The following is a 10,991-nucleotide window of genomic DNA, read 5'->3' as shown; positions in this document are numbered from 1 at the left end:
ACACATATATGCATGAACACACATATATGCACACACATACAAACAATCATAAGGACATGGGGAAATTTTTGGAGATACTGGATAGGTTTTTTTCCTTGATTTTGGTGATAGCTTCACAGGTCTATGCATATGTCCAAACTCATCAAATTGTATACATTAATTATGTACAGTTTTGTTCTACATCATCTGTATTAGTCTGTTTTCATCCTGCTATAAAGAACTATCTGATACTGGGTATTTATGAATTAAAAATTTTTAATTGATTCACGGTTCCACGGGCTTAACAGGAAGCATGACTAGGAAGCCTCAGGAAACTTACAATCATGGTGGAAGGCAAAGGAGAAGCAAGCACATATTACCATGGTGGAAGAGAAGAGAGAGAGCAAGCAAGTGGGGAACTGCCACACACTTTTAAACCATCAGATATCGTGAAAACTCACTCACTATCATGAGAACAGCATGGAGGAAATCCACTCCCACAATCTTATCTCCTCCCTTCAGGTCCCTCCCCTGACACATGGGGATTACAATTTAACATGAGATTTGGATGGGGACACAGAGCCAAATCATATCATCCCACTCCTTGCCCTTCACAAACCTCATGCCCTTCTCACATTTCAAAAACAATCATGCCTTCCCAACAGTCCCCCAAAGTCTTAACTCATTCCAGTGTCAACTGAAAAGTCCAAGTCCCAAGTCTCATCTGAGATAAGGAAAGTCCTTTCCGCCTATGATTCTGTAAAATCAAAAACAAGTTAATTACTTCCAAGATACAATGGGGATACAGGCATTGGGTAAATGTTCCCATTCCAAATGTGAGAAATTGGCCAAAACAAAGGGACTACGGGCTCCATGCAAGTGCGAAACTCAGCAGGGCAGTCATTAAGTCTTAAAGCTCCAAAACAATCTCCTTTGACTCCAGGTCTCATATCCAGGGATGTTGATGCAACAGTGTGGGGAGGTGGGGTCCCAAGGTCTTGGGCAGCCACCAGAGAGGCTGGGACTACAGGTGTGAGTCACCACACTGGGCCTACCTAAAGATTAATAATCAGTCTATGCCCTAAGCAATCCAAGCCATAAGCAGTGTCTGAAGATTAGGTAAAGGTGCAATGTGCCTGCAGATGGACCCTAAGTCCATTTCTGCTACTTCAAAAGTTATTGCAGTGAGCTTCAGTTCTAGCCAGTGCTTTCCACACAAACCTGCAAATATGTCTTTTTTCTGAACTTTAGGTCTATGGAGAAAAGATGGAAAGGCCCAAAATGACTGCTGAACATGATATATAATGACAGCTGACACTTAAAGACTCTGTTAGCCCCTGGTATTAGGAAATCCAGGTGAAGTAAAGGTCCTGATTATGCTAAGGGTTGCAAGGATGTCCAATAATATTTGAATTTCAAATAAACAACAAATAAGTTTAACATAACTATGTTATAAATATTGCATGGAACCCCTCTTTCACTAGAAAAATATATCTTTAACTGAAATTCCAATTTAACTAGGTATCTTGTATTTTTATTTGTTAATTCTGGTAACCAATATATCTTACATGAACTCTTGCAAAAGTATCCAAAACGCATTTCTGATCACATGTTTCAAGGGCTGCTTCTTGCTTAAGAAAAGACCTCTGGTTGTCCTGGAATTTGAGGTGCTTGTAGGTCTGCTGTCAGCTAAACTTTGCATCTTCTTTCTCCAGGATGCCCTCCCACACCATTTTTAGTCACGCAAAATATCTTGTACTTTTGAGCAGGTCATATGTTTCTATGTTTCTCCATCTTCTCGAAGACTGTCTTCTCACTTGAGTGGCCATTACTCACTTTTCTCTTTGTAGAAACTGTCTTCAAAATCTAGGTCAAATATCATACATCCATGATTCCTTGGCTGGCTCTCCAAAGCTCAAATAGTAATTTTTAAAAAATTAATAAACTCTGTCTTCTTGTCTATGAACAGAAATGCATCATCAGTGCTGAGTCAGAAGGACTAAAAGATTTAAGGTTTCAGAAGCCCTAGGACATCTGGGAATGGGAAGGTGAGAAGAGTACCCATCAAAAGTTAGGGAGGCTGACCTGAGGGCCTCAGACTGAAAGCACCAAGGCAGTTGGTTCTCATGAGCTCTCTGTGGATGTGGACTGTGAGAATCCCCATAACTGGTGGGAGCTCTTACCAGCTCACTCAAGCTACAGCCTCAGGCACATGGCCCTCAGAGCCATGCTGGCCAGCCACACAGCCCTGCATATTGTTCCCGAGAATGACTGCTCTTTTCACACCTGGGGGAGTGCCTCTCATTGGTCCACTCAAATGTGGAACTGCGGGTAGAAGGGATATTGGGCAATGCAGTTCCCAACTTGTTTTTGGCATACAGAAAGGGTCGTGGCAGGGCCGGTCTACAGAATGCAATTTAGCACATCACCTTTGCTTCAAAGACATCATCTCGACTTTTGTAATTTTATTAACTGGATTTGTAGACTTACCTTGGATGGGGATGGCATCTTACATATTCTTTGATTTGAAATTCCCAGCATAGTGCTTAGCAAATCTTCAATAAATGAACAAATAAATCAAACTTAAAAGTATAGCAGAAGACCTAGAGTCTATCCTCAGCTCCACATATTATCCTTGTTATTTTGCCAAAATCACTAATTACAAGTCTTCATATTTGCATCATTAAAACTATATAAACATCTCCATCCCACACACGCATACTTTTTTTAAATTAACAGTTGTGAGTGATATCACTCTGTAAGTGATAGAGATAACTCTGTAGGCTGAAACAGCTGTTTAGAAAAATAAGATCTCTTTTAAAAAAGATGTTAATAATTTTAATTATACCACATTTAAGCAGCAGAAGGGGGATTTATTTTGCCCTCTGCATTATAGTTTCCTTTTGTATGATCTTACAGCCATTTCTTAGTAAATAAATGAATTAATTCAAAATTATTGCTTTAAAATTATGATTTATTGCTGCCATAGACAATTATAAAAGCCATGTACCCATGCTTCAAAGAGTAAATACAAGAGGAGTTTTCTCCTACTGTGACAATATGCCACATTTGGAAAAATCAAGATGAACAACTTAATAAACCTTTGAAAACTGTTGCCATCACTTTTGGTCACCATCACTGTACAGGATTATTTGCAGGGCTTCTGAGGTACACTACTTATTTTCCTCTGCTTTCATGCCATCAGTTACCTTAGTTTGCCTTCATTTACTGAGTGAGGTAAAATGCTACCATAAACGTTTCTCATGATCTATGTTATTATATGCCATTGGTATAGTTGGCAGAGGACACGACCTCACAAGGGAGGTGGCCTGGGTATTAACATCATTGTTGGCTCAAAGAAGATGCTTTACCTTCCTTCCAGTTCTTAGCTGCTTTTTCATCTTGAAAATAACTTCATTCAGATAATAAGGATTCTAATATTCTGTTCTGCTCAAACTTTTTATTAATATATAAATTATAACTTTATATATTTTGTACCACTGGATAGAAAGATATAAAATGTGTTTTAATAGGGTCTGGAAAATCACAATTACTGTTATTTCATAATTCAGATTAATTGCAGAATCAGATTTCCCAGCAATAAACTAGTAGTTGAAAGTGAATGAGGAAGTTAACTTCATGGAAACGATGAAATAAGAAGCCCCATCAATTGATTTCTCCATGGAAACAATCTTGAAGCTGACAAGAAACTGACCATATCAGCTCTTTCAAAATTCTCAGATCTCATGGAAACCTCACAATACCAAGGGAGTGTTTAGTGAAGAAAGAGGTTTCAAAGTCTCATTAAGATATAGTTATGTCCGTTTTGTTTACCTATTTAACTTTCCCTAATCCCTAGGCTCATGGCAGCGCCCCTCAGTCTGGAGTGGCTTTGCGGGAAGCATCTGATTAAAGAATTTAAGACATATAGTAGCTATTTATAGAGCTCTGGAGCATGGGATCATAGATGAGGCAAGCAACAGAGATTACCACAAGCCTGGGAAGAAGGAGGCTGAGAAGGAAGCTTCTTTGGGGAAACATACTTTGAAGGGTTTCCAGATGTAACAGGAAATATGAAGTATACTATTTATGCTCAGGACTGGTCATACACTCAGAAAAAATCTAAGAGTACCCTAGTATTGTAAGTCTAATATTGGACTTCATGTAAACAGAAAGTGAAGGCTAAGGCAGAGTCACACATGGCTTGACCTAAAGGATTACCTCAGCTCAGAGCCTGTCTTCAAAGATTGGGAGACTTTTTTTTTTCTTTTAGACTCCAAGTATTTCATCAACTCTCTCTCAGGTAACTGGCTAACTGATGAGATAATAGAATAGAAACTTTGGTGGCAATATATGAGAAGAAATATAATATTTGCAAAAGTAGTCTGGAAAAGACACTGAACAAATAGATTACTGCAAACCTCAACAATACACAATAGCAAATTCTGAAGTGGAGGAAAGACTAATTTCTAGTATTACTACATTCAAAGTGCCAAATTTCAACCAAAAATTATAAGACATATAAAAAAATTGGAGGCTGGACATGGTGGCTCATGCCTGTAATCCCAGCACTTTGGGAGACTGAGGCAGGTGGATCACTTGAGGTAAGTAGTTCAAGATCAGCCTGGCCAACATGGTGAAACCCCTCCTCTACTAAAAATACAATAATTAGCCAGGTGTGGTGGCACACACCTGTAGTACCAGCTACTCAGGAGGCTGAGGCAGGAGAATCACTTGAACCCAGGAGGCAGAGGTTGCAGTGAGTAGAGATTGTGCCACTGCACTCCAACCTGGGCAACAGAGCGAGACTCCATCTCAAAAAAATTAAAATTAAAATAAAAATTATGGCTCATTCACAAGAAACAAAAAGAAAAGAAATTTACAGAAACTGTATCCAAGGAAACTCAGGCATTTAACTTACTAGACACTTTAAATCAACCATCTGAAATACGTGCAAACACCAAGAAAAAACAATAAAGAACTGAAGAAAACCAGGAGAATAATATATAAACAAGTCAAGGATATCAATAAAGATATGGTATAAAAACAAACAAAATTGAAATTTGGATACTAAAAAGTATAATGACTGAAATGAAAAATTCACCAGAAGGGTTCAACAGCAGATTTGAGTAGACAGAAGAAATAATCAGTAAACTTAAAAATAGGACAACAGAGATAGCTCACCGTGAAAAGAGGAAGCAAAGCAAGCAAGTCTCTGTAGGATAATTCATTGGTTCTTTTGGTCTCAGGCCACCATTTTGTAACTTGCTCTTTTATACACTGCCTTCATGACTTGAAAGAATTAATGCATCTTCAAAATTCTGCTCTGTATCTAACAGCAGAGTCTGAAAACATAAGAATTATAGCATGCTTCCTCTTTTTGTCTCTCTAAAGCCCTTCTATGAAGTAAATACATCAGATCTTTTCCATCAAAGTTGAAATGGCTTGCCATGGGTCTAGATAAGACTAGAAACTGGACTACCCAAATTTCTATTATAAACTCAAAATCTAAGTATTGCTTTAGACCTATCCACAGCAGCTTTGTGTTCAGAAGTAGAAACAACTTTGTCAAAGTGTTCTAGCAAGTAAGATTGTTTTAAATAGAAAAGAATGTATTCTAATGCATCATGATAAAGTGATTAAAAATTTACATTTTAGTATATTTCTGCCAAATTTGACTCTCTATGATTAAATTGTCTTTCTTATACAGCTTTGGGAATTTTACAAAATATAAGATTGTCATTCCAGTTCTTTACAGAAAAAAAGTTTGATGGGTAATTTCCATGCTCTTCTTTATTATCAGAAAGACATGATAATTATTATCATTGCTTCTTTTAGCAACTTTAATAATAAGACAAATATTTTCAGTATTTAGTATGAGCTACCTACTGTACCAATTCCAGGCAGGTATGGTTTTCTGTAATTCTAGTGGGAACATAGGGAGGAAAGTTAACTGAATTTATAGATGAGGAAATTAAAGTGAACAATTTAAGAAATTAGCTCAAGTATACACAGCCAGAAAAATGACTGATCCAAAACGTGAAATTAGACCACCAAATCCCTAGGTCATGTTCTTTCTGTTAGGCTTAATAACTGCCAAAATGCAAGCCCTTAGTTTGCAGTCTTTAATGCAGATTTTCTTTGCTATATTTAAACCTTATAGACGTTACTGACATCAGATGAAATTCTGTCTTCTCCCTGGGCAGAGAAACACTTTTAAGATATTCCCTAAATAATAGATGAGCACAAGGCTAGATGCACAGCACTCAGACAGAAAGAGGAGACAAAAAACATTGCGGGCCAACTCTGTAATTGCACCTAAGTCATCTCAACAACTCCTCACAGCACATGACACTACAGCTGAGGAGACTAGGCTAGAGTTCCCCCAGAGCTTACTAAAACCTCTAAGTTCATGCCTGTGTGTCCTCTTGCATGTGTGTGGCTTGGGGACTAAGGTTCCCAGGGCAGGTGGGACAAAGCAGGAGGAATCACTTTTGATTCTAATCTTTTTCTACTCTGCTTTTTTAATTTGCTATGATGAACAAATCAGAATTACTTTTAGAAAACAACGCATTTTGGCCGGGCGCAGTGGCTCAAGCCTGTAATCCCAGCACTTTGGGAGGCCAAGACGGGCGGATCACGAGGTCAGGAGATCGAGACCATCCTGGCTCACACGGTGAAACCTCATCTCTACTAAAAAAATACAAAAAAAACTAGCCGGGAGAGGTGGCGGGCGCCTGTAGTCCCAGCTACTCAGGAGGCTGAGGCAGGAGAATGGCATAAACCGGAATGCGGAGCTTGCAGTGAGCTGAGATCCGGCCACTGCACTCCAGCCTGGGCGACAGAGCAAGACTCCGTCTCAAAAAAAAAAAAAAGAAAAAGAAAACAATGCATTTTCTATTCTACCTCATTTCAAATTGATTAGTAAAGAGGAAGATCAGCGGTCACGTGATCTCTTTGAAGGGTCAAAAGAACTGAACTGAACACAAATAAGTAGCACAGTTATTTCAACAATTTCTCAAACACACTGGCAAGGTTTGGGGCCTTTCATTCTAGTGTTTATTAACTGGTCATTAAAACAACAGAAAATACAAATGAATTAAACCAAATATCTCAAACAAGCATGGAGAAAAGTTCTGTGTCATTGTATTAAAACCTCACATTTAGTTTTTTGATACAAGTTTTAAGAAGCAAGGAAATATTTAGAGAGAAATTTAACATGTTTAACAACAATTTGTGGAAACGTAGCAATATCAAAAACTTAACTTAGCACTAGAAATTTGTAATTATTTTCCTGACCATTAATTTCCACACTAACAACAGACAGTAAAAGTAAAAGACAGATACTCACCAGCAAGCAGCTCAAGGTAGAATGGGAAGGGATGCACCAGAAATGGTGAATAATAATAGGAGAGAATTTTTAGATAAGTGAAGTAAATTGTGCCTCTTTCAACCTTCTCAAACTTTGTTGTGTTTTTAATGAAATTCTAAGTATCAACCCCTTCAATCATATTTCCATATAGTAATGTAACAAATGTTTTTAAAATTTACGAAGCTTCTTCCCAAACTGCATTTCCAATTAGTAATTAAAATCAAATTATTTTCTCTCTCCTAATACTTTATCTTCGACATGACTTAAAATTAAATATGAAAAATAAAAGCATAAAAATCTTATTTTTAAAAAGGAAAAATATTCTATAGATATTGAATATTTTCAATAGAAAAAGATCTTTATATTTAAAAAATAGAAGAAATCACAAAAGATAATAATTCTATACTTTAACATAAAACTTAAAAAGTAATATATAAACTTTCAGTTTCTAGTCTAATAAGAAAGGAGTTTAGAAGCCACCACTCATACCCACGCAACTAGAACAAAGCTGAACAAACTGAAAATCAATAATGTTTTTTAGATCCATCAGATAATAGAGGCCATTGGGCACACTGCCTGAAAAACTGGAGAGGCAGGTACCAAGAATCACAGCCTGCTGGGGCAGAGGCTCACAGCTGAGCTAATACTTGAACTGCAATTAGCAAATACTGGCGACCCAAAGTGGAATAGCTTGAAAGTTAAAAACACCAGGGGACCGACTATTAGAGGAATCCACACACTTTCTTGCGTTTTACCTCCAGGAGCCCCACCAGGTTCTCAGAATTATTACAGAAAAATTCCCCTAAGCTTCCAGCAGAGGGGAGGAAAAGTAACCATTGTGAAATATGCTCAAAGAATTCTTTTTTCCTTAACAAAGTCCAGCCCACAGACAAACTATTTCACTCAAGACCAACAACTGACTTGGGTCTTACTAGCCTTACAAATATGGGGGAATAAAAATATCCATCTCAATCCCTGCTAGCTTTTGATTTGGGGAAAGGAAAATACCAAAATCTAGTCATTTCTAGCCTTCTTTTCTTACCTAAATGGAGGTGGGAGGGAACTAGGAAGTAATTCTAAAGGTCACAGCCTAGAGGCACTGATCTCACTAAGAGAGTAAGATTGAATGATGGTATTACAGGAGACATCCCCCTCACCGCCTCCACATCAGTTAGCCTTTTGTATAATAACAGGGAATTACAGATAAAACGACCACAAGGTTAGGCCGGGTAATCCCAGCACTTTGGGAGGCTGAGGCGGGCGGATCATGAGGGCGAGAGATCAAGACCATCCCGGCTAACACGATGAAACCCCGTCTCTACTAAAAATATTTAAAAAAAAAAAATTAGCTGGGCATGGTGGCGGGCACCTGTAGTCCCAGCTACTCGGGAGGTTGAGGCAGGAGAATGGCATGTACCCGGGAGTTAGAGCTTGCAGTGAGCCGAGATCGCCCCACTGTACTCCAGCCCGGAAGACAGAGCGAGACTCTGTCTCAAAAAAAAAAAAAAATTGACCACAAGGTTCAAACCCTATATGAGGAGGATTCTCCAAGACAACGGAAAAGATAATCCAAAATACTAGAGAAAATGTTAGCTTCTGGCACCTAGAGCAAGAGAAAACAGTATACACACCTACAATTGAGCCAGATAAATGTAAACCTCATACGAAAGGCCTATTTATTTCAGTTCATTTTACCTGATACATTAGGTCTGGCTCTCAAAATAAAGTTACAAGGCATGAAAAAGGCAAAAAAAAACAAATTAAAAAGCAAAACAAACTAAGTAAAAACAAAACAAAACCAAAAATAAAAACAAAAAACCTTAAAGACATAAAATATCAGAATCAGACTCAGATACACCAGGGATTATAAAACTATCAGTACAGGAATGTAAGTTAACCATGATGAAAATATGCTAAGGATGCTATTGGAAAAGTGATCAACGAGCAATAACAGATGGAAAAAGTAAGCAGAGAGATGGAAACTGTAAGAAAAAATAAAAAAGAAAGGCTAGAGATTGAAAAAAAGAAAAAAAAGTAACGTAGACATGAAGGAAGCCTTTGGTGGGATCATCAGTAGATGGGACACAACTGGAGAAAAAAATAGTGAGCTTGAAACATGTCGCCGGGCGCGGTGGCTCACGCCTGTAATCCCAGCACTTTGGGAGGCCGAGGCGGGCGGATCACAAGGTCAGGAGATCGAGACCACGGTGAAACCCCGTCTCTACTAAAAATACAAAAAATTAGCCGGGCGCGGTTGTGGGCGCCTGTAGTCCCAGCTACTCGGGAGGCTGAGGCAGGAGAATGGCGTGAACCCGGGAGGCGGAGCTTGCAGTGAGCCGAGATCGCGCCACTGCACTCCAGCCTGGGCGACAGAGCGAGACTCTGTCTCAAAAAAAAAAAAAAAAAAAAGAAACATGTCAATAGACACTTCTCAAACTGAATAAGCAAAAGAAAGAAAGACAAAAAGAAAGAAACAATAAGAAAACAGAGAACAGACTATCCAATAACCGCTGGAAAAGTACAGAAGGTGTAATAGATCCATAATGGGAATAGCAAAAGAAGAAAGAGAAAAAGAAACAGAAAAAATTAGTAGAATTAATAATGACTTCAGTAATGGAGAATTTTCCAAAATTAATGACAGATACCAAACTACACTTCTAGGAAGCTCAAGGAAAACCAAGCAGGATAAAGCCTTTTTTTTAAAATTTAAAAAAAAACAAAAAAGGCATCTAAGCATGTCATATTCAAACTTCAGAAAAATCAAAGAGAAAGAGAAAATTTTGAAAGAAGCCACAGATGGGGAAATGCCTTACCCAGAGAGGAGCAAGGAAATGTATTATGTTAGAATTCTTCTTGGAAATCATGCGAGCAGAAAGAGGAGTGGAGTGAAATATTTACATTATTGAAAGAAAAGACACCCACTTGAAATTCCATATCCAGTAAAATTATCCTTCAGAAATGAAGAAATAAAGATGTTTTCAGAAAAAAATTGACAGAATTTGTCACCAGGAGGCCTGCCTTTCATGATATGTTAAAATAATGTCTTCAGAGGAGGAAAATGATACAGGTAAGAAACTTATATCTACATTAATAAAGAAAGAGCATTTTTTTAAAAATCAAGAAAGGGCCTTGTGTGGTGGCTCATGCCTATAATCTCAGCACTTTGGGAGGCCAAGGCAGGCAGACTGGTTTGAGCTCAAGAGTTTAAGACCAGCCTGGGCAACACAGCAAAACCATGTCTCTACAAAAATACAAAAATTACCTTGGCATTGGTGGCTCGTGTCTATAGCCCCAGCTACTTGGGAGGCTGAGGCTGGAGAATCACTTGAGCTTGGGAAAGCAGATGTTACAATGAGCTGAAATTGTGCCACTGCACTCCAGCCTGGGCAATAGAGTAAGACCCTATCTCAAAAAAAAAAAAAAAAAAAAAGGACAAACTAAAATCTTTTATTTTTCTTATTCTTAATTAGTGTAACAGAAATTTTTTTTTTCAAAATAGTATTAGCAACAATGTACTATCTAGTTATCACATAGATAAGTAAAATGAGTGATGGAAATACTATAAGGAACAGGAGAAAAATTTAGGAATATGCAGTTACAGGTTAGCTGCATTATCTAAACATCAGTAGATAATGCAGCA

General features: G+C 38.0%; 1 long non-coding RNA gene across 1 annotated transcript; it reads right to left on the bottom strand.

The window, feature by feature from the left end:
- Positions 1-240: 240 nt before the first annotated feature.
- Positions 241-10,390, bottom strand: LOC112621808. The gene is made up of 3 exons (XR_003118776.1): positions 10,274-10,390; positions 5,164-5,324; positions 241-1,938 (listed from the first exon to the last, which is right to left on the bottom strand). It is a non-coding gene; the product is annotated as an uncharacterized LOC112621808 (long non-coding RNA).
- Between the last annotated feature and the right edge of the window lie 601 nt (positions 10,391-10,991).

This window comes from Theropithecus gelada, chromosome 3 (genome assembly GCF_003255815.1).
Source record: "Theropithecus gelada isolate Dixy chromosome 3, Tgel_1.0, whole genome shotgun sequence".
NCBI classification, from domain to species: Eukaryota; Metazoa; Chordata; class Mammalia; order Primates; family Cercopithecidae; genus Theropithecus; species Theropithecus gelada.
The sequence above is the reverse complement of the archived record's forward strand: the minus strand, read 5'-3'. Positions and strand labels throughout refer to the sequence as shown.